The 24,125-nt window shown below is 36.3% G+C and overlaps 1 protein-coding gene across 19 annotated transcripts in view; it reads left to right on the top strand.

Moving 5' to 3' along the window:
• The window catches only part of DNM3 (dynamin 3), a 658,236-nt gene that overhangs the window by 499,636 nt on the left and 134,475 nt on the right, over positions 1–24,125 (top strand). The window lies entirely within an intron of this gene.

Raw genomic sequence — 24,125 nt, 5'->3', positions numbered from 1 at the left:
ACTGGAATGTTAGACTTAAGTCTATTTGGAAGTAGTTTCCAATTCCTTATTTACAGATACAGTTCATCATTCTTGTCTGGTAACTGTTGCAGCCAGTAGGAACCCACATGTGCTCTTCATACAGAGGGAGAAGGAAAGGACAGTCCTTCAGCCCAGGTACTGAGACAACTTACGGGGCGTCTCAGATGGTTGAAGTTGGGTCAGACCTGTTTTTATACCCACACAGCTGCAGCCACATGGCATCAACTTGCACCTGTTTACTCCAGATCTTCTTCCTTCCCAGGTACCTAATATCCTTACTAGCTACTGAGGGAGACATTATGAGAGGTTCACTTGAATTACTGGAAAATTCTTCTTCATATCTCTGTGCCACTTTTTCTCTCAGGTTTTCTATGAATGGCAATGGCTAATTAAATGCAAGGGGCTTCAGAGTGCTGCAAACAGCACTTTTCCTGCTAGTTTCTTCTTGAAAATATCTTCCCCTGGCCTTTTAACCTCCTGCGTCTTCTTTTAGTCACCTTGCAGGCTCTCTTAGTTCTCCCATGGATGGACTCCATTGCTTTAGTTGGATTCCAAAACTGAGCACTGTGGTTGGCGGGACTTGACCAATGAAGAATAAAGCAGCAATTATTTATATTCTTTGTGACTGATTCTCCTTTGCTACTTCCTGAAGTTGTTTAATTATTCCTTTCTATTCTTATAGAAAACCAGCTTAACCTTTATTTTATTGAGATGTAGAGGGGTCATTTTCTAAGTTTAGCAAGGAAAGAGGTGAATTTTACCAGGAAAGGGCTATGTTTTCTTCTTCCTCAACTAAAAAGAGATTTGGGGTTGCCTTTGTGTTTTCCTTGTGGTTAAAAATGTGCAATTGCTTGTTTTGCAATAGGTTTTGTTTTGTGTTGTATGCAATTTTCTTTTATATCTTTTTTCCCCTTAAAATTAAATCCAGTAAAATATGAAAGAAAGAGAAGTGAAATAATCTCCACAGCTGCTGTGTTTTCCTGGAAGGCAAAGACATCTCAATTTTAAAGTTGGTCTTAAAACATGAAATCATTGTTCTTTCAAACAGCTGTCTGGTCAAAACTCTTTTGTAGTGTACATTTTTAAACAGCAATTTTTAAAAACCACTAGGCACTTTGTAAAGATTTTCTTTATCTGGGTTATGGATTATTTTCAGTCTTTTGAGTAATTGTTAAAATGATGAAACTTACTGGAATAAAACAGATGTCTGTTTTTTCTTTTGTTTAGCAGGAAGAAGGAAATGTCATTGGGATATTGGGACTTACTTGGTACCTTGACAGTGAAGTCTAAATAAATGGTTTTTAGTGTTTTAGAATTCCATTTACTATCAATTTTTGTATGTACTTAAGCTTCATGAGAATAGGGACCTTGTCTGTCTTAATCACCATGTGTCCCTCGGGACCTCACACAGTACCTGGCACATAGCTTCTCAACCAATGTTTATTAAACAAATCAGTAAATGAATGCCACAAGAAACATTATATGGAATGATACATAATGTATCCATCTTCCTGTTAAATTGTATGGAGACACCTGGCATGAATGTCTTCCTTAATAGAAACTTGGAGGTTGAAGATATATCTCACAGTCTCTACTGTTTTTAAATTAGTCCATTATGGATCTTTTAACTGGGATTTTATCAGCTCTGATATTATTTATATTTCTACCACCTCTAGAAGTAATAAACTTCTTAAACAGAAGGTATAGTTCAGTTTAAATGATGCATAAGTAAGGCTTTGCTGCTGCTGCTGCTAAGTCGCTTCAGTCGTGTCCGACTCTGTGCGACACCATAGACGGCAGCCCACCAGGCTCCCCAATCCCTGGGATTCTCCAGGCAAGAACACTGGAGTGGGTTGCCATGTCCTTCTCCAACGCATGAAAGGGAAAAGTGAAAGTGAAGTCGCTCAGTTGTGTCCCACTCTTCGCGACCCCACGGCCTGCAGCCTACCAGGCTCCCCCGTCCATGGGATTTTCCAGGCAAGAGTATTGGAGTGGGGTGCCATTGCCTTCTCCTAAGTAAGGCTTTAGGGGAATACAAAGTAGAGGAAAATTTATGTAATTAATGCTACCTAGGGAAGATTCAGGGGAAGGATTATTTGGGTTGAGGCTCTAAGGCTGAGTAGAAGTTTGTCAGGTGGTTAAGAAGGCAGAAGGACATAAGCAACATTGAAGCAACCTTCAGCCTGAAGGTTGAAAGGGCATACCATGAGACCCTGGTCATAGAACCACCATTATTATCATTATCACCTTCTACATAAATATTACTCCTTCACACAAGACATAGGTTGCCATTGAATTGCTTGATTTTTTTCTTTTTTTTAATGAAGTGCTTGATTTTTTTTTTCAGCCTGATTTATTTTCTTTGAAGAGTCATTTACATCCATTGTGCTAGAAACTGTAAGTGTACCTAAAGTGGCTTCCCCACACAAGTCACTAAATAGCCAGGCTTCCTGCAGATGAGGTTTTGACAAACTTTTTGCGGCAAGGTAATTAATGTGTGTATATACAGATTTTGTGCCTTAAGCAGTTTTGTGCATCTGGTTGTATGCTGCTCACCCCAATCCTGGTATCTCTTAAGGGAACCAGTGGGTTCTATAGAGCCAGGATAGGAGTGGTGCTGGTTACCTGAGTGGAGTTCCTAGTCACAAAGCATCCCAAACTTCCCAGGTGCACTCAGAACATCTTTTTGTAGCTATGAACAGAAGAGTGGCATGAAAACCTATCTTTCCAGTGATAAAGACACATACGAAATGTTCAAAAATGAGTTCAAGGAACTGACTTTGATATAATTTGACATGATAATATCAATAGATAATAATTTTAAATAACTTGAAAGACATATTTTGTGGAGAGCCATTGATACCACGTCTGTGCCAGTCTCTCTCAGTTCTTCTAAAATTTTCATCTACCCTATTCTCTTTAACAGTAGCTCATTAGTGATAAACTTGTAAATATCTTCACCCCAATCCCAGGCTCTGAGAATTCTCAGCAAACTCTTTCTAGGTGTTTGGGGAGCTATGAATCTGTAACTCCACTATTATATCACATGGTTGTTTTTTGGCTTCTTAATCAATACTGTGCCTTCTAGGAATAGATGCTGCTTCTCCTGTGTTGATAGTTACTCATAAATCTTATTTTTCATAACTTGTTAAATGTCTCTTAAAATTTACATAATAATTATTATTAGCTAGTCATTAACTAAAATAAGAGATCCCACATACAGTGATTCTCAAACAATACACGCCAGGCTAGTGCAAACTGGGCAGCGGTTTATAACGAGGCATCACACTGCAGGATCAATGGCTGCTCTATATTTATCCCTCAGAGAAATGCTGAGTTTGAGCTTAAGCAGATTATTATCCCAACCTCTTCTGACCTAATAAATGAGACTGACTAAGAATAATTGTGGTTCCCTGTCTGCTTTCTTCACCAGTTGCCTTTTATTCCCTTCTGAAGTCTTTCATTGCTTTGGGCTAAATGAAGTTTGGATTGCAACAACATTTTTTTTTAACAATATTGTAATATTGGCTAATTTGCTATTGGTTATGCCTGAGTAGACACATGACCTGTGGCTGTTTGGCTTGTCCTCCTATGGGAAAATACTTAACGAGGCTAATAAGCTGTATTAAAATAAAATAAACAAATTCACATGGCACCTTGCATCACAGCCACATGTGGTATGATTATTATGAATTATCCTGAGACACCAGTCCCACATCTTCAGCTGCCTTCTGGGCATTTGCACTCAGAAAATGTCACTTCCTGTTTAACCCACCTGGAACCAAAACCATTATCCTGTCTTCAAAGCTGCCCCTCACTTTTGGAGTTTTCGGGGGCCAATAAATCACACCCATTTCTCCTCTTCTCCAATTCAGATTTGTTGTTGTTACTGTTTTTAGAAGCACAGTAAGCAAACAGATAAGGCATGAAACAGACGGATCTAGATCTGTGGCCAAGTGCCTTGTTAATACTTTAGCCCTCAGTAATCATAGACAAAGCTGAGCAGCCACAGGCCTCTCCCACAGGGCAGAACTCACCAGAGCATCTTGGAATGAGAGAGAAATGCATGTGTCCTACAGGCACAAGCTTGCTCAATTTTGCTTTTATAATCCACCAATCACAGCAGTTAGTCTGTCTCCTCTTTTTGGAGGAGAAACAATGAAGTCTGGAGAAAAGGAGCCAGGAGCAGAAAGTCCTTCAGGAAGCCAGATCAAGTTCCTACTAAGGAATCCAGACTTTCTATTTTTATTTAGATTACTTTCCTGAATTGTGTGACATAAGATTATTTTAGCATTTGGGTATGAAGAAGAATATTTAGATATTAAATATGTTATACTGCAAGAATTTTTACCTCTTAAATTATCATCTGCCTTCTTTATGATCTCTTTCATCAAAAATAAGACCCCACAATTATAACCCAAATTCATGCTTTCAGCTCTTTTATCGTGACTGTGATTAATGCTGACATGGACCTGGGATTGTGGCCATTGGCAGCCAGAGAAAGTCAGGAGTGGTGGTGACTCAGCTGATTTCTGCAGCCGCACTTACAGTAAATGTGTTTTGCAATGCTCTTATATTTTAAAATATTTTTTCTAAAAATTAAGACTTTTTTCATTTAGAATTTTTGTTTCTTCACTGTGTCAAGAAAAAGGAAATGTCAAAGCCTGATATCAAAGATCAGTGATCTTTATCCTAAAACAGTGGGGAACTCTTGATGGGGTTGGGTTTGGCTACAGAATGGAGAGTAGAGGAGTAGAGCAAGTAGAGGAGTTAGTTTTGGGTAGTAATCAGGTGAAAGACAACAGTGTCCTGGACTAAAATGGAGGCAGCAGAGACGAAAAAATGGGAGATTGCTTAGAGGGCTGTATTGACAGAAAGGACTGATTGAAGTGTGAGAAAAGAGGTGTCTAGAATGACATCTACCACAAGCAACTAGGTGGAAGGCAGCACCATTTGCTAATATGAGGAAACTTTGGAGGAAGAGATTTTGAGAGTAAATCAAGATTTTGAAAGTGGAAACATCCAGAATTTAATGGTAGCTTGGAGAAGAAGTCTGGGGCTTGTGAGTGGTCAGCTTATACATGGTACTGAATGCAAATGGTTTCTTCCCAGTACTCCTCATAGAAAATTCTCTTAGGAAAAACCCAACTCGGTAATAGTGGGTGGATATTTTTTCTATTATTGAGGTATAATTGACATATAACATTTATATTAGTTTCAGGTATACAAGATAATGATTCAATATCTATATATATTATGAAATAATCTCCACAAGTGTAGTTAAGATCCATCAGCATACATGGTTACAAATTATTTTTCTTGTACTGAGAACACATAAGACTTGCTCTTTAATCAATTTTCACATATGCAGTACAGTATATTATTAACTGTGATCATCACACTGTACTTGCCCATGATTTATTTCTTTTCTAATGGAAGTTTATATCTCTTGCCCACCACCCCACCCACTGCTTTTGACAACCAACAGTCGCATTGGAGAAGGAAATGGCAACCCACTCTTTCTTTATCCATTCACGCTTTGATGGACACTTAGGTTTTTTCAATTTTTTTGGCATTAATGTCTTAATTTACTTTGAATAAACCCAGGAGTGAATTGCTGGATCTTATTATAGTTATATTTTTAATTTTTTTGTGCAACCTCCATACTCTTTTCCACAGTTAGTGCTCCAATATACCTTCCCGCCAACTGTGTCTGAGAGTTCCCTTTTCTCCATATCCTCACCAATATTTACTTCTTGTCTTTTTTTTTTAAGTTTATTTTATTTTTAAACTTTACATAATTGTATTAGTTTTGCCGAATATCAAGATGAATCCGAAAAAATTTATTTTTTTTTTAATTGAAGGATAATTGCTTTACAGAATTTTGTTGTTTTCTGTCAAACCTCAACATGAATCAGCCATAGGTATACATATATCCCTTCCCTTTTGAACCTCCCTCCCATCTCTCTCCCCATCCCACCCCCTAAGTTGATACAGAGCCCCTGTTTAAGTTTCCTCAGCCATACAGCAAATTCCCATTGGCTATCTATTTTACGTATGGTAGTGTGAATTTCCATGTTATTCTCTCCATACATCTCACCCTCTTCTCCCCTCTCCCCATGTCCATAAGTCTGTTCTCTATGTCTGTTTCTCTATTGCTGCCCTGCAAAGAAATTCTTCAGTACCATGTTTCTAGATTCCATATATATGCGTTAGTATATGATATTTATCTTTCTCTTTCTGACTTACTTCACTCTGTATAATAGGCTCTAGGTTCACCCACCTCATTGGAACTGACTCAAATGCATTCCTTTTAATGGCTGAGTAATATTCCATTGTGTGTATGTACCACAACTTCTTTATCCATTCATCTGTCAATGGACAACTAGGTTGCATCCATGTTCTAGCTATTGTAAATAGTGCTGCAACGAACAATGGGATACATGTGTCTTTTTCAGTTTTTGTTTCCTCAGGGTATATGCCTAGGACTGGGATTGCTGGGTCATATGCTGGTTTTATTCCTAGTTTTTTAAGGAATCTCCATACCATCTTCCATAGTGACTGTATCAATTTACATTCCCACCAACAGTGCAAGAGCATTCCCTTTTCTCCACACCCTCTCCAGCATTTATTGTTTGTAGTCTTTTTGATGGTGGCCATTCTGACAGATTTGAGGTGATATCTCTTTGTAGTTTTGATTTACATTTCTCTAATAATGAGCAATGTTGAGCATCTTTTCATGTGTTTGTTAGCCATCTGTACGTCTTCTTTGGATAAATGTACATTTAGGTCTTTTTCCTACTTTTTGATTGGGTTGTTTGTTTTTCTGGTATTGAGTTGTATGAGCTGCTTGTATATTTTAGAGATTAATCCTTTGTCAGTTGTTTCATTTGCTATTATTTTCTCCCATTCTGAGGGCTGTCTTTTCACCTTGCTTATAATTTCCTTTGCTGTGCAAAAGCTTTTAGGTTTAATCAGGCCCCACTTATTTACTTTTGTTTTTATTTCCATTACTCTAGGAGGTGGGTCATAGAGGATCTTGCTTTGCTTTATGTCATGGAGTGTTCTGCCTATGTTTTCCTCTAAGAGTTTTATAGTTTCTGGTCTTAAATTTAGGTCTTTAATCCATTTTGAGTTTATCTTTGTATAAGGTGTTAGGGAGTGTTCTAATTTCATTCTTTTACATGTATCTGTCCAGTTTTCCCAGCACCATTTATTGAAGAGGCTGTCTTTGCCCCATTGTGTATTCTTGCCTCCTTTGTCAAAAATAAGTTACCCATAGGTGCATGGCTTTGTTTCTTGGCTTTCTATCTTGTTCCATTGGTCTATATTTCTGTTTTTGTACCAGTATCATACTGTCTTGATGACTGTAGGTTTGTAGTATAATCTGAAGTCAGGAAAGTTGATTCCTCCAGCTCCATTCTTCTTTCTCAAGACTGCTTTGGCTATTCAGGGTCTTTTGTATTTCCATATAAATAGTGAAATCTTTTGTTCTAGTTCTGTGAAAAATTCCATTGATAATTTGATAGGGATCACATTGAATCTGTAGATTGCATTTGGTAGTATAGTCATTTTCACAATATTGATTCTTCCTACCCAGGAACATGGACTATCTCTCCTTCTGTTTATGTCATCTTTGATTTCTTTCATCAGTGTCTTATAATTTTCTGTGTATAGTTCTTTTGTCTCCTTAGGTAAGTTTATTTCTAGATATTTAATTCTTTTTCTTGCAATGGAGAATGGGATTGATTCCTTAATTTCTCTTTTGGATTTTTTATTGTTAGTATGTAGAAATGAAAGTGATTTCTGTGTATTGATTTTGTATCCTGCAACTTTCTTAAATTCACTGATTAGCTCTAGTAATTTTCTCATACTATGTTTAGGGTTTTCTATGTACAGTATCATGTCATCTGCAAACAGTGAGAGCTTTACTTCTTCTTTTCCAACCTGGATTCCCTTTATTTCTTTTTCTTCTCTGATTGCTGTAGCTAGGACTTCCAGAACTATGTGGAATAATAGTGGTGAAAGTGGACACTCTTGTCTTGTTCTTGATCTTAGGGGTAATGGTTTCAGTTTTTCATCATTGAGAATAACGTTTGCTGTAGGCTTATCATATATGGCCTTTACTGTGTTGAGGTAGGTTCCTTCTAGGAGAAGGCAATGGCACCCCACTCCAGTACTCTTGCCTGGAAAATCCTATGGACGGAGGAGCCTGGTAGGCTGCAATCCATGGGGTCGCGAAGAGTCAGCCAGGGCTGAGCGACTTCACTTTCACTTTTCACATTCATGCATTGGAGAAGGAAATGGGAACCCACTCCAGTGTTCTTGCCTGGAGAATCCCAGGGATGGGGAGCCTGGTGGGCTGCCGTCTATGGGGTCGCACAGAGTCGAACACAACTGAAGTGACTTAGCAGAGAGAGGTTCCGTCTATGCCCATTTTTTGAAGAATTTTATTCATAAATGGGTGCTGAATTTTGTCAAAGGCTTTTTCTGCATCTATTGAGATGATCATATGGTTTTTCTCTTTCAATTTGTTAATATGGTGTATCACATTGATTGAATTGCATATATTGAAGAATCCTTGCATCCCTGGAATAAACCCAACTTGATCATGGTGTATGAGCTTTTTGATGTATTGCTGAATTCTGTTTGTTAAAGTTTTGTTGAGGATCTTTGCATCTATGTTCATCAGTGATATTGGCCTATAGTTTTCTTTTTTTGTGTTGTCTTTGTCTGGTTTTGGTATTAGGGTGATGGTGGCCTCATAGAATGAGTTTGGAAGTATCCCTTCCTCTGCCATTTTTTGAAAGAGTTTTAGAGGGATAGGTATTAGATCTTCTCTAAAGTTTTTATAGAATTCTCCTGTGAAGCCATCTAGTCCTGGGCTTTTGTTTTTTGGGAGATTTTTGATCACAGCTTCAATTTCAGTGCTTGTAATTGGGTTGTTCATAATTTCTATTTCTTCCTGGTTCAGTCTGAACTTTTATAAGAATTGAACTTTTATAAGAATCTGTCCATTTCTTCCAGGTTATCCATTTTATTGCCATATAGTTGTTCATAATAGTCTCTTATAATCCTTTGTATTTCTGCATTGTCTGTTGTAACCTCTCCTTTTTCATTTCTAATTCTGTTGATTTGATTATTCTCTCTTCTTTTCTTGATGAATCTGGCTAAAGATTTGTCAGTATTGTTTATCTTCTCAAAGAACCAGCTTTTCATTTTGTTAATCTTTACTGTTGTTTCTTTCCTTTCTTTTTCATTTATTTCTGCTCTGATCTTTATGATTTATTTCCTTCAGCTAATTTTAGGGTTTTTTTGTTCTTCCTTTTCCAGTTGTTTTAGGTGTAAAGTTAGGTTGTCTGTTTGATGTTTTTCCTGTTTCCTGAGTTAGGATTGTATTGCTATAAACTTCCCTCTTAGAACTGCTTTTGCTGCATCTTCCCTCTTACTGCTTCTGCTGCATCCTATAGGTTTTTAGTTGTCATGTTTTCATTGTCATTTGTTTCTAGAAATTTTTTTATTTCCCTTTTGATTTCTTCAGTATCCTGTTGGCTATTTAGAAACACATTGTTTAATATTCATGTGTTTGTGTTTTTTACAGTTTTTCCTTGTAATTGATATCTAGTCTCAGAAGGTTCTGGTTGGAAAAGATGCTCGTTACAATTTAAATTTTCTTAAATTTACTGAGGTTTGATTTGTAACCCAAGGTGTAATCTATCCTAGAGAATGTTCCATGTGCACTTGAGAAGAAGGTATATTCTTTTGCATGTGGATGGAATGTCCTGAAGATATTAATGAGATCCATCTCATCTAATATATCATTTAAGACTTGTGTTTCCTTATTAATTTTCTGTTTTGACGATCTGTGCATTGGTGTGAGTGGGGTGTTAAAGTCTCCTACTATTAGTGTGTTACTGTCAATTTCTCCTTGTATGTCTGTTAGTGTTTGTCTTATGTATTGAGGTGCTCCTGTGTTGTGTGCATAGATATTTACAATTGTTATGTCTTCCTCTTGGACTGATCCCTTTATCATTATGTAGTGTCCTTCCTTATCTCTTGTAATTTTCTTTATTTTAAGGTCTATTTTGTTTGATATGAGGATTGCTACTCCAGCTTTCTTTTCCTTCCCATTTGAATGGAATATATTTTTCCATCCTCTCACTTTCAGTCTAAATGTATCTTTAGGTCTGAAGTGGGTTTCTTGTAGACAGCATATTTATGGGTCTTATTTTTGTATACATTCAGCCAGTCTGTGTCCTTTGGTTAAGCATTGAATCCATTGACATTTAAAGTAATTATTGATATATATGTTCATATTGCTATTTTCTTAATTGTTTGGGGTTTGATTTTGTAGATCTTTTTCTTCTCTTGAATTTCTTGACTATATAATCCCTTTAACATTTGTTGTAAAGCTGGTTTGGTGGTACTGAATTCTCTTAACTTTTGCTTGTCTGAAAAGCTTTTGATTTCTCCATCAGTTTTGAATGATATCCTTGCCAGGTACAATAATCTTAGTTGTAGGTTTTTCCCTTTTCCCTTTCAGTGCTTTAAATCTATCTTGCCATTCCATTCTGGCCTACAGAGGTTCTGCTTAAACATATGGGGTTTCCCTCATATGTTACTTGTTGCTTTGCCCTTACTGACTTTAATATTCTTTCTTTGTGTTTAGTCTTTGTTAGTTTGATTAGTATGTGTCTTGGCATGTTTCTCCTGAGGTTTATCCTCTATGGGACTCTTTGCGCCTACTGGACTTGATGAACTATTTTCTTTTTCATGTTGGGGAAATTTTCAACTATAATCTCTTCAAAAATTTTCTCATACCCTTTCTTTTTCTCTTCTTCTTCTGGGACCCCTATAATTCAAATGTTGGTGTGTTTGATATTGTCCCCGAAGTCTCTGAAACTATCCTCAGTTCTTTTCATTCTTTTTGCTTTATTCTGCTCTTCAGAAATTATTTTCACCATTTTATTTTCAAGCTCACTGATTCGTTCTTCTGCTTCAGATATTCTGCTATTGATTCCTTCTAGAGTATTTTTAATTTTATTAATTGTGTTGTTTGTCTCTGTATGTTTATTCTTTAATTCTTCTAGGTCTTTGTTAATTGATTCTTGCATTCTCTACATTCTGTTTTCAAGGTTTTTGATCAGTTTTACTATCATAATTCTGAATTATTTTTTCAGTAGTTTGCCTATTTCCTCTTCATTTATTTGGACTTCTGTGTTTCTAGTTTGTTCCTCCATTTGTGTAGTATTTCTCTCCCTTTTCATTATTATTTTTTTTTAATTATTGTCTTTGCGGTCTCCTTTTCCCAGGCATCAAGGTTGAATTCTTTTTCTTTTGGTTTCTGCCCTCCTAAGGTTGGTCCAGTGGTTTGCGTAAGCTTCTTATAGGGTAAGATTTCTGCTGAGTTTTTTGTTGTTGTTGTTGTTTGTTTTTCCTCCAATGGGCAAGGCTGAATGAGGTGGTAACCCTGTCTGCTGATGATTGGGTTTGTATTTTTGTTTTGTTTGTTGTTTAGACGAGGCTTCCTACACAGGGTGCTACTGGTGGTTGGGTGATCCTGTGTCTTGTATTCAAGGGGTTTCCTTTGTGTGAGTTCTCACTATTTGATACTCCCTAGGGTAGGGTTTGGAGTCAGTGTTCCCACTCCAAAGGCTCAGGGCTTGATCTCTTGTCCTAAAATCCAGAAGTTCAGATGCTCTTAAGTCCTGCTGAAGTTGGAGCCTGAAGATCAAGTGAAGCCAGCACTCTGTCCCCTTACCTTAAGTTTGTCTCTGGGCAAGTGTGTGTGCATGTGTGAGTGTGTGTGTGCCTACTTCTTGTCTTTTTGATAACAGCCGTTCTCACAAGTGTGCGATGATGATACCACATCAGGATGTTGACTTGCATTTCCCTGATGATTAGTGATGTTGAGCATCTTTTCCTGTACCTGTTGGCCGTCTGTATCTCTTCTATGGAAAACGTCTATTCGGTTCCTCTGGCCGTTTTAAAAATCAGCTTGTTTTGTTGTTGGTTTTGAGTTATATGTTCTTTTTATATTTGGATATTAACCCCTTTACCATACATGTAATTTGCAAATATTTTCTCCCATTATATATGTTGCCTTTTCGTTCTGTTGATGGTTTCCTTTGCCTGTGCAAAGGAATTTTTAGCTTAATGTAATTTTGTTGCCTTTGCATTTGGTGTCAAATCTAAAAAATCATCACCAAGACCTGTGTTAAGGAGCTCAATGCTTATGTTTTCTTCTAGGAGTTTTATGGTTTCAGCTCTTAAATTCAAATTGCTAATCCATTGTATATTTATTTGTGTGTATGGTGCAGGATAGTGGTCTGGTTTTATTCTTTTGCCTAGTTTCCTTAACAGAATTTATTGAAGGATCTGTCCTTTCCCTAATGTATATTCTTGGTTCCTCTGTTGAAAATTAATTTACCATGTATGTACAGGTTTATTTCTGGGCTTTCTATTCTGTTATATTGATCTATGTGTCTTTTTTATGTCAGTGCTATACTATTTTGATTAATCTAGGTTTGTGCTATAGACTGAAATCAGGGAATATGATGCCTTCACCTTTATTCTTCTTCCTCAAGATTTCTTTGACTATTCAGGGTCATACTTTTAAACATTTTATTACACTCAATTTTCTAACTTACTTTTTAGCAGTTTTACATATTTATTTATAGGTAATATTGGTTTATAGAGACATAGCCCAAAGTTTGGTCCTTAAAATACACACTAGGTTTGTGAGAAATTCAAGGAGATAAGTTTATAAGGTCAAATAAACTTGGGGGATTCTACGTAGCATGTTCTTTTCCTGATTTCCAATGTATATTGGCCTATTAATGTTTCTGAGATGTCCTGCATAGTAGAAACTTTCCCTTAAATTTTGGAAAGACCTATAACCTCTCTGAGATAAGAACTATTTTGAAAAAAAAAGTTTAATTGTTTTCTAGTTTATGCTATGGATATTTGTCAGTTGAAATTTTATGATTCTTATTTCATTTCTTAAAAATTGTCTCCAACATTGATACTTATAAATTTACTATCATGAAAGTCTACATGCAAGCATGTGCGTGCTAACTCACTTCAGTTAGTGTCCACTTTAGTGTCCACTTTTTGAGACCCTATGGACTCTAGCCCACCAGGCTCCTCTGTCCTTGGGATTCTCCAGCCAAGAATAGTAGAGTAGGTTGCCATGCCCTCCTCCAGGGCATCTTCCCAATCCAGGGATTGAACCCCTGTCTCTTGCATCTCCTGCATTGGCAGATGGGTTCTTTACCACTGGTGCTATCTGGGATGCCAAAAGTATACTTAAAATATCTTAAAGTAATTCAGTCTGCTCCCTGTTAAAGTGTAAGTCCAATTCCTGATTTTGATTATTTTTCTCGTCTTTTATTTACTAGATATTACAGTGCTGTTTCTTTATTTGATTCATCAAAGAAGAAACTCTTAAATTTTACCAATGATAATTCATTTTTCCATAATTAGTTCCTAACTATTATATCCTGCATTTTGCTCTGTCTAGTTTTATAATTTCCCAACTTGTTAAATGCTGACAATGTATTTTTGTTTCTTTTTTAGAACCATAACTTTGACTATATGGACCTTTGTCAGCAAAGTGATGTCTTTGCTTTTTAATAGGCTGCCTAGGTTTGTCATAATTTTCCTTCCAAGGATCAAGCGTCTTTTAACTTCATGACTGCAGTCACCATCAGCAGTGATTTTGGAACCCAATGTCATATAAGATAATAAATGGCACAGCCTGGATTTTAATAGGTGTTTATGGTCTTTATCCTACTATGTTTTAATTAAACTTATATTAGTAAAAGTTTACTGTCCATAATGCAGATAAAAATTCTGCCAGATTTCTTCCTTACATCTGAATAATATTGTATCTGGAGATTTGTGATCAGTTGCTGGCATGTCATTTTCAGAAAATCCATTTAAAATAGAGCAAATTCACAAGAATGCAAGAAGGATGCAGTGTTATCTAGAATCCTCTTCATATGAGAAATGCTTGGAAAAGTGCAAAAGAGTTGGCTTAGGGACTAGAAGACTTATGGGAGACATTATATCTGGTCTCAGATGTTTGAAGAGCTGTCATAGGCAAGGAAATTAAACTTCACATTTTTAACACTCAAAGACATTCTTATGATGTGAATGAAAGTGGGTTCATGAAATATCAAATATGGGCTCATGTGGTCATGTTCCCAATAGTGTAACACTTAAAAGCCTTTTACCTATGGGATATATTTTCTTATGATCATTTTTAATATTGAGATGAATTTTGTTTTTTCAAACTCCAAAACACATAGTTAAGATTGATTTCATGGTGAAATCATTCAGAAGGTCATATCTGTGTGATTGCAGCTGAAATAGACTAAACAAACAAAAAAAAATGCAGTCAGTACAAATTGCTGTGGGTTATCTATATAGCTACAGCATGTGGTGAGACCCTGGAAGCTGCATCCACAGAATTTATGAGACTTCCAGTAAATCAGCTCAATTCAGTGTTTTAGACCTGTATCCAACTCTCTTTGGATGTCTAGACACAGCCCAAGATGAGGCTTCAAAAATGGGTAAAAATGAGGCAGCCAAAGCCACCAGAAGCCTTTGACCCTCTTCTAATGTTTCAACCAGATAATTATTTTCCCTCTCAAGAATTTGGCTATCCTTAGAAGGAAAAAAAAAATTAAAATTTTCCATGTGAGGAGCCCCTGAAAGAAAATACTCCAGAGAAAGGTCAGTAAGAATGGGCCAAGGCTGAATTCTTCAGATCTGCTTAGAGAGTGTGGAAAGTCTCTACTTTTCCTGCTCTTCAGCTGGCCAAGCACTCCCATGGCATTTGTCCAACTTTGCCTTCCCCATACCTTTACATCTTAAAGTAACTCATACTATGCAGTGGAAATGCCTCAGATAGAAACCTAAGTGGTAACTAAAAGCTATTGTATAGAAATAATTAGAAAATTAAAAGCTGATGAATTTTGATTCCACCAAAATAATCCATTACCCTTTCTGCTCTGTAGCAAAGATATGACCTTTCAGATTTTCCAACAGTAAACTGTCATACTTGGAAGATATATTTCCTTTAAATATATCCCAATTTAATTAAGTTTTTCATTCTACTTATTGCAGTTTGCCTCTTCAAACTTTTTAAATTTTAGGTTTTCTGTAGAAAGTTAAGAATCCAGTCAAAAATGAAAAAAATGGTTTTAAAAATATGCCCATTCCATAGTTCATTTATTAATTGATACATTTGTTCATTCATTGGACTAATATTTGTTTTACAAAGGCTGTATGCCAAAGAATGTGGTAGGCCCAGGTGGTGCCATCTCTTAGCTATGTGATTTGGGGAAAGTCACCTAATCTCTCTCAATCTCATTTTGCTTAACTGTAAAACAGCTTTATGATCAATTTTGTGGAGTTGCTATGGATATTAAAGGAGATGATTTCTCTTTAAGAAGGTAAAAACTTAGAAGTTTCTCTTTTACCCTTCTCCATCCATCACTCTATCCGAAAAAAGTCATACACACCAGAGTTGGAAAGTCAAAAGCACTCAAGAGTGCAAACATCAATCAACTATTTGCAAGACTCATGGAGTGAACTAGATTGAAATCCTTTGAGTGACTAGTGCATGCTTTAGCCTGATTAAGGAAAATTGGACTACATAGTAAAAAAGAAAGAAAGAAATTTCTTCACTTACTTACTGAATCAATGTGAGAAATGTGGAGACTGCCCCAACCAAAAATTCAGATGTCCAACTCTATTTTGAGCCAACTCATAAAATGAACCCAAGTGAGAATTTACAAATAGAGAAGTCCAGGTGGAAAATGCCTGATGATATATTTATTAAAGTTGAATGTGCAGAATTCCATCTAAATAATTGCTTAAGTGTAACAAAATTGAATACAAAAGGAAAGAAAGAGAAAAGGAGCCTCAAAGATGTGAAAACAAAATTCAGAAATAATTTCTAGGTTTGTATCTCTAGACAGATTTGCAAATGTCATGAGATGCTATGGAAAGTAAAAGCTTCTAAATCCCTTAAGAAACCAAGAATTATGATTTTATTCCTGCTGCTGCTGCTAAGTCGCTTCAGTCGTGTCCAACTCTGTGCGACCCATAGACGGCAGCCCACCAGGCTCCCCCGTCTTTGGGATTCTCCAGGCAAGAACACTGGAGTGGGTTGCCATATCCTTCTCCAATGCATGAAAGTGAAAAGTAAAAGTGAAGTCGCTCAGTCGTGTCCGACTCCTAGCGACCCCATGGACTGCAGCCCACCAGGCCCCTCCATCCATGGGATTTTTCAGGCAAGAGTACTGGAATGGGTTGCCATTGCCTTCTCAAAAATGAATTCAAGAATGATTTGAAAAACTTTTAAAGATAGTCATATACCTGTAGAACTGAAAACCACTAAAAAAAAAAAAAAAAATAGGAAACAACAAAGACCAGAAATAAACATGATTAAAATTTTCCTGATTGTAGAAGGTGATTTTCAAACTGGGATGAAAAATAAAAGCCTACTCTAAGGTTAGCATTTATAACAGATATTTCTTTTAAAAACTAAAGTAAATAGATAAAAGCAAAAATATAAAAGAGACAAAGATACGTCAGGCAAATGCAAGTTAAAAAAAGAGAAATATTACAGTAATGTACAAAAAGCATATAATGAAATCAGAACAAAGAACCAGCATTTCCAAAAGTATATAAAATGCTCAACCTCCTTGACATGCTTCATCACTCAATCTTGTCTGGCTCTTTGTGACCCCATGGACTGTAACCTGCCAGGCTCCTCTGTCAATGGGATTCTCCAGGCAAGAATACTGGAGTGGGTAGCTATTCCCATCTCCAGGGGATCTTCCCCACCCAGGGACTGAACCTGGGTCTCCTGCATTGCAGGCAGATTCTTTACCATCTGAGCCATTAGCAAAAGTATTAGAACTTTGACAGAGAATAACTTTTCAATTATAAAATTATTTGCAGAGGTATTCTAAAGATGATAGTCAATATTTTTAAGGGTGTGAGTGTAGTCATTATTCAGTAAGTATTCATTGAGTACTCACAAGCACTAATCACTTAGTAAGAACTAGGGTGATAGTATAATCAGATTAACCCCATCCAAAATGCCTTCCATTTATGAAGGTCTTATATTTGTTTTAATTTAAGAAAATTTATTTTTGTGTGTTTGATAGGCTTTCTCCTAATATGAATGGAATATTTTTTCCATTTCAAAGTTATCGGGAGTATTGAAAAAAGTCATTGATTTTTGTAATTTGTCCTGCAGTCAATATTAGTCTTTTAAGCAAGAATCTTATTAATTCTAGTGGTGTTTTGTAAAAACCACTTGGATTTTCCAACTCTTCTTGGTTTAATTTTGTTGGTTTATATATCTCTAAGTTCTTAGTTTTGACATAAGATCACATAAAGTATTTGATTCTAATTTTCTCAATCTCCTATGTATTTGTGGGTATGTACTCTATTCTTTCTCATTTTTGATCTTGTATTACTTTTGTTTTCTCCCCTAGTTAAGACCCTAAATTTATTATCTATTTCTAAAATGAAAATACTCGTGGATGTTTTTATCCTTTATGTTTTCTTAATATTTTCTATTTTATTAGTTTTCGCTTTAATCTGTGTTAATTTCCTTTCTTTCTATAGATGAATATTAACATTTTTTCTTTTTTCTCTAAATGATGAGCATATTTAAAGCCATAAATTTTCCAAAGCACAGCCTTTGTTGTACTTCATTGGTTGAGTATGATGTATCTATATTTTTTAATTGCTTTCTAAATAATTTATAATTTTTTGTTTCTTCTGTAATACAAGGATTATCTAAGAATGTGCTTTTTTTTTCTTTTTGACTCTTTTTTTTTAGAAATTCATTTTTTCTTTTTCTTTTTTTTGCTTTATGACCAAAAAAATATGACTCATAAAATTTCTATTTTTTTAAATTTCTTAAAACTGATATTGCATGTATGTACAAATCCAAGTATATGACAGACTTTTGTAAATCATTTGTTGATGATGAAACAGTCTTTATCTTCTACTTAAGTGATAAAGGAATCTATTAAATTTTATTCATCAGTTGTATTATTTATTTCTTTTGTGCATTTACTTATCTTTGTCCACTATGTTTAATTTGAAAAATACATATTAAAAGCTTTCCATATTTATACTTTAATTAATTATATGCAATAGTTATATCAAGTTTACCTTTACATTTTAAAGTAACATTTGCTTCATTTAATTGTCTACTATGTTACTTGGTGCACACAGGTTTAAGAGTGTTTTCCAGTCTTCATAAATTGTACTTTATATCATTATATAATATTTCTGTTTATCCTGTTCAGTACTTTTAAATTCTATCTTGCCTATATTAATATTGCTGCTCAATGCAGATTTTTTCCTTTGTTTTCTGTTTGCCTGATATCTCTTTACTTGTTCCTTTATTTTTGCAAATAACATAAAATTGGGCTTTATTTTTTCAACCTACATTAACTGTTTAGCTGACAGAATTCAGTTTACTTTTATTAATTTGGTAATCAATATACTTGATTTTATTGCTGTCATTACATTTTCTTATTCTGCTGCATCTTTTATTAATTTTCTATTGATTTTATCAAGAAGCTATTAATTTTCCTTGTATTACTTTTTTAAATTGGGGAGTTCTACTGTACTTTTTATTTTATTAATATTTAAACTCATCACTACATAGCCCAATTATTCCATGAGGCAAATTATCAAATATTTCTGTCTCAAGACACTTTCTTCTCCTACTTCTCTGCTTACCCACTTCTTCCAACAATATGAGAACTCTGGCATCTTTTGCCTCTCCACTATTCACCCCTGCATCCGTCAGAGGAGAACTTGGGCGTATCTTTATTTCCTTTCACTCTCCCTCAAGTTTTAGACTATTTGAATTTCTGTTGCAGAACTCTTCTACTTTAAGAGTTTGTATTGAGTCTTTATATTGCAGTTCTTATATGATCTATCATTAGTTATTTTGATTTGACTCTGAATATGACAAGTTTTGTTGCTCACCAGTGTTTTCTCTTCTCTTAGTTTTTCTTCACCTTGAATATTCTCTGCAGGTTTACTGAGTGTTGTTGTAATCCTAATGCTGCTTTAAGATAACTCTCAAGTTTGGGTATGTGGTTCTAACCTGGCTGGATGTAGGACTCTGAGTTTGCAGTCCCCTTAAGAATACTTGAATATTATTTCATTGCCTTCTACCTTTTGAATGCTCAGTCCAGTGCCAGTCTTTTTCCTTTTTAAGCAACTTGCTGTTTCTTTAAGAAGACTTTTCTTTATCTCAAAAAACAAGATTTATTTTAGCACATGCTTGTGTCATATCTTTTCTCACCAATCCTACCTGAAACAGTGTTTTCAATGTACAGATTTCAGTCTTTCTAAAAATCAAGCTAAATTTCCTTTTTAAAAAATAGTTTCTGTTTTATAATTATTTTTCTCCTCCTATCTTCCTTTTCTTTTTCTGGACCTCCTATTATTTACAGGTTAGTTCTCTAGTTCTTTCCTCCACACTTCTCTTTCTTTATATTTTTTTAACTCTCCTCAGTTCAGTTCAGTCGCTCAGTCGTGTCCGACTTTTTGCGACCCCATGAATTGCAGCACACCAGGCCTGCCTGTCCATCACCAACTCCCGGAATTACTCAAACTCACGTCCATCGACTCAGTGATGCCATCCAGCCATCTCATCCTCGGTCGTCCCCTTCTCCTCCTGCCCCCAATCCCTCCCAGCATCAGAGTCTTTTCTAATGAGTCAACTCTTCGCATGAGGTGGCCAAAGTACTGGAGTTTCAGCTTTAGCATCAGTCCTTCCAAAGAAATCCCAGGGTTGATCTCCTTCAGAATGGACTGGTTGGATCTCCTTGCAGTCCAAGGGACTCTCAAGAGTCGTCTCCAACACCACAGTTTAAAAGCATCAATTCTTCGATTCTCAGGTTTCTTCACAGTCCAACTCTCACATCCATACATAACCACTGAAAAACCATAGCCTTGACTAGATGGACCTTTGTTGGCAAAGTGATGTCTCTGCTTTTGAATATGCTATCTAGGTTGGTCATAACTTTCCTTCTAAGGAGTAAACATCTTTTAATTTCATGGCTGCAATCACCATCTGCAGTGATTTTGGAGCACCCAAAAATAAAGTCTGACACTGTTTCCATTGTTTCCCCATCTATTTCCCATGAAGTGATGGGACCGGATGCCATGATCTTCGTTTTCTGAATGTTGGGCTTTAAGCCAACTTTTTCACTCTCCTCTTTCACTTTCATCAAGAGGCTTTTGAGTTCCTCTTCACTTTCTGCCATAAGGGTGGTGTTATCTGCATATCTGAAGTTATTGATATTTCTCCCGGCAATCTTGATTCCAGCTTGTGCTTCTTCCAGCCCACCGTTTCTTATGATATACTCTGCATAGAAGTTAAATAAGCAGGGTGACAATATGCAGCCTTAACATACTCCTTTTCCTATTTGAAACCAGTCTGTTGTTCCATGTCCAGTTCTAACTGTTGCTTCCTGACCTCAAGAGGTTTCTCAAGAGGCAGGTCAGGTGGTCTGGTATGCCCATCTCTCAGAATTTTCCACAGTTTATTATGATCCACACAGTCAAAGGCTTTAGCATAGTCAATAAAGCATAAATAGATGTTTTTCTGGAACTCTTATGCTTTTTTGATCATCTAGCGGATGTTGGCAATTTGATCTCTGGTTCCTCTGCCTTTTTTAAAATCAGCTTGAACATCTGGAAGTTCATGGTTCACATATTGCTGAAGCCTGGCTTGGAAAATTTAGAGCACTACTTTACTAGCATGTGAGATGAGTGCAATTGTGCAGTAGTTTGAGCATTCTTTGGCATTGCCTTTCTTTGAGATTGGAATGAAAATCGACCTTTTCCAGTCCTGTGGCCACTGCTGAACTTTCCAGATGTTCTGGCATATTGAGTGCAGCACTTTCACAGCATCATCTTCCAGGATTTGAAATAGCTCAACTGGAATTCCATCACCTCCACTAGACATTCCAGGATGTCTGGCTCTAGGTCAGTGATCACACTATCATGATTATCTTGGTCGTGAAGATCTTTTTTGTATAGTTCTTCTGTGTATTCTTGCCACCTCGTCTTAATATCTTCTGCTTCTGTTGGGTCCATACCATTTCTGTCCTGTATTGTGCCCATCTTTGCATGAAATGTTCCCTTGGTATCTCTAATGTTCTTGAAGAGATCCCTAGTCTTTCCCATTCTATTATTTTCCTCTATTTCTTTGCACTAATCGCGAGGAAGGCTTTCTTATCTCTTCTTGCTATTCTTTGGAACTCTGCATTCAGATACTTATATCTTTCCTTTTCTCCTTTGCTTTTTGCTTCTCTTCTTTTCACAGCTATTTGTTATGCCTCCCCAGACACCATTTTGCTTTTTTGCATTTCTTTTCCATGGGGATGGTCTTGATCCCTGTCTCCTGTAGAATGTCACGAACCTCCGTCCATAATTCATCAGACACTCTCATCAGATCTAGTCCCTTAAATCTATTTCTCACTTCCATTGTATAATCATAAGGGATTTGATTTAGGTCATACCTGAATGAATAGTGGTTTTCCCTACTTTCTTCAATTTAAGTCTGAATTTGGCAATAAGGAGTTCATGGTCTGAGCCACAGTCAGCTCCTGGTCTTGTTTTTGCTGACTGTATAGAGCTTCTCCACCTTTGGCTTCACAGAATATAACCAGTCTGATTTCGGTGTTGACCATCTGGTGATGTCCATGTATAGAGTCTTTTCTTGTGTTGTTGGAAGAGGATGTTTGGTATGACCAGTGTGTTCTCTTGGCAAAATTCTATTAGCCTTTGCCCTGCTTCATTCCGTACTCCAAGGCCAAATTTGCCTGTTACTCCAGGTGTTTCTTGACTTCCTACTTTTGCATTCCAGTCCCCTATAATGAAAAGGACATCTTTTTGGGGTGTTAACTCTCCTACTGAATCTTAAAATCTACTAATTCTTTTCTCAAGATCCATCATCCTTTCCTTCAACTTACCTACTCAATATCTTAACTTAAAAGTCTTTCTTTCTTAGTCCTATAAGTCTTTTTTAATACTTTCTTGTACCTCTTCAAATACTTATTATTCTTTTATAATCCCCAACCATTCTCCGTTGTTTATAGACTGCTCTGATTGCCTTCTTTATTCTTTGTTTCCTCTGGCTGTTAGACCTCAGTGCATGTCCTTTTATTTTCCTTTGCTCATGGTGGCACAGATCCAACTGGTGGATACTTTAAGTGGACTGGTGAATGTGGGAAGGAACAATCATCGAAGTCTTCATGGCCAGAAGTGGGCAATTTATCAGTTTCCTTTTGAAACACCTGGAGAGAGCTTTTCTTCTTCACTAGATTAGAAAAAACTCAGTCCTTCCATACTTGCTTACAGCCAGAGGATTGAGAACACTCAGCAGTCCTATGATTATTGAGGGTCAGCTCTACTAAGGGGCTGCTACATGCTAGTCCTTGTCTTGAAGTTCTCCTTCTATGGTCCCAAAGCTTTGTTTTCATCCCAGAGCAAGAAAGTACCACAGCAGTTATCTAGCTCACACCCTCTACCAGACTACCAGTCCTAATGTCTTCTTGACTTAAGAGGATGTATTTTACCTGAGTTGTAAGTAGAGAGGAAACAAAGCACACTGAAGCCACCATCTTTCTGAATCCTCTGCAAATATAATGATGAGCATAAAAATGATACATTCTGTACACTACTTAATACTGCTTATAGGCTTGTTGGAAAGATAGGTGTTAATACAAAAAGAAACCCACATGTAATACTGAAATCACAGCTATGATTCGTACTATGAAAGAAAGGTAAATGAAAATATGAAAAATGCATGAAAGAGGAACGACTCCTGTAGAGGAATCAGGGAAGTAATGTCTGAAGAAGCCATGGTTAAGCTGAGATACCAAGAAAGAGTAGAGTTAACTGTGTAGTGAGGGAAGGACAGAGAGCTGCAGACAGATAGCAGTTTATTCAAAGACTTTAGGGGTAAGCATGCCATATTTGAGGAGGTAAATGGTAAGCATGGCAGAAAAATCAAAGGAGAACAGAGTATGAAAAGAAGCTAGAGAGGAAGATCATGGTGGGCTGGACTGTGAAGGGCTTTGTAGGCTATGATAGCAAGTGGTCTTTTCCTAAAAGCAAATAGTATTGGGGTGTTTTATAACAGGAGTAAAAATATCTGATTCACATTTTCAGAAGATAATAAGGATTCCCAGGAGAGAGCAAATTTAAAGTGTCCAAGTGATGCTGGGAGACCAGTGAGGAGGCTTATTGAAATAGCCCCTTTCAATAGCCTCTTTCATATTGGAAGAAAAAGAGTAATAAGATGATAGTCACTATACAGGTTGTACACTTTTAGGTAGTAAAATGTAAGGAGGTAAATGAGAATGTGGAAGATGTCCAAGATGCCTCCAAATTATAGGCATTACGCTGATGTTGCATGAAATGGGAGCATCAAGTTGGAAACCACCAGTTCAGTCATTCACGTCAAGGTGCCTTTGAGATATTAAAGCGGAGAAGTCAATGAGCAGTATAAGTCTGGGGCAGGTCTAGACAGGGGATGTAAATATGTAAGTCATCTGGATTAGGTGTAAATTGAGACTCTTAGGCATGAATGAGAAGACCTTGGGAGAGAGAAGAGAAAAGGATTGTTAATCTTGTACCTTGCTAGTATCTGTCTAAATTGGATTATCTTCTCTGGAAAGATGGCTAGAATTATCTTTATGTATCATTGTCTTGAAAAAGGATTCTGTAACTCCATTTATAGAAATCTATCCTCAGAAAATAATAATAATAAGGTAGAAAGACAAAGGCTTATGGATAAAAATATGTAGTTAAGTATTATTTATGATTGCAAATAAAGGAAATTACTTATCTACTATTAGGAGAAAGTCAAGAAAATTATCATACATTTATCTTAATGAATATTATACCATTATAATTTGATATTTATGAAGATCTAATAGCATAAGTATATGACCATTGTATGCTAGTAAGTGAAAAGGACACAAAATTGAGAGAACATCAACTGGATGAAAAATGCATACAACAAAAGAATATAA

Source organism: Bos grunniens, chromosome 16, assembly GCF_055505025.1.
Source record: "Bos grunniens cultivar Pamir isolate PY7600 chromosome 16, Bosgru_T2T1.0, whole genome shotgun sequence".
Classification (NCBI taxonomy): Eukaryota; Metazoa; Chordata; class Mammalia; order Artiodactyla; family Bovidae; genus Bos; species Bos grunniens.
This window is presented reverse-complemented; position numbering and strand designations above follow the sequence as displayed.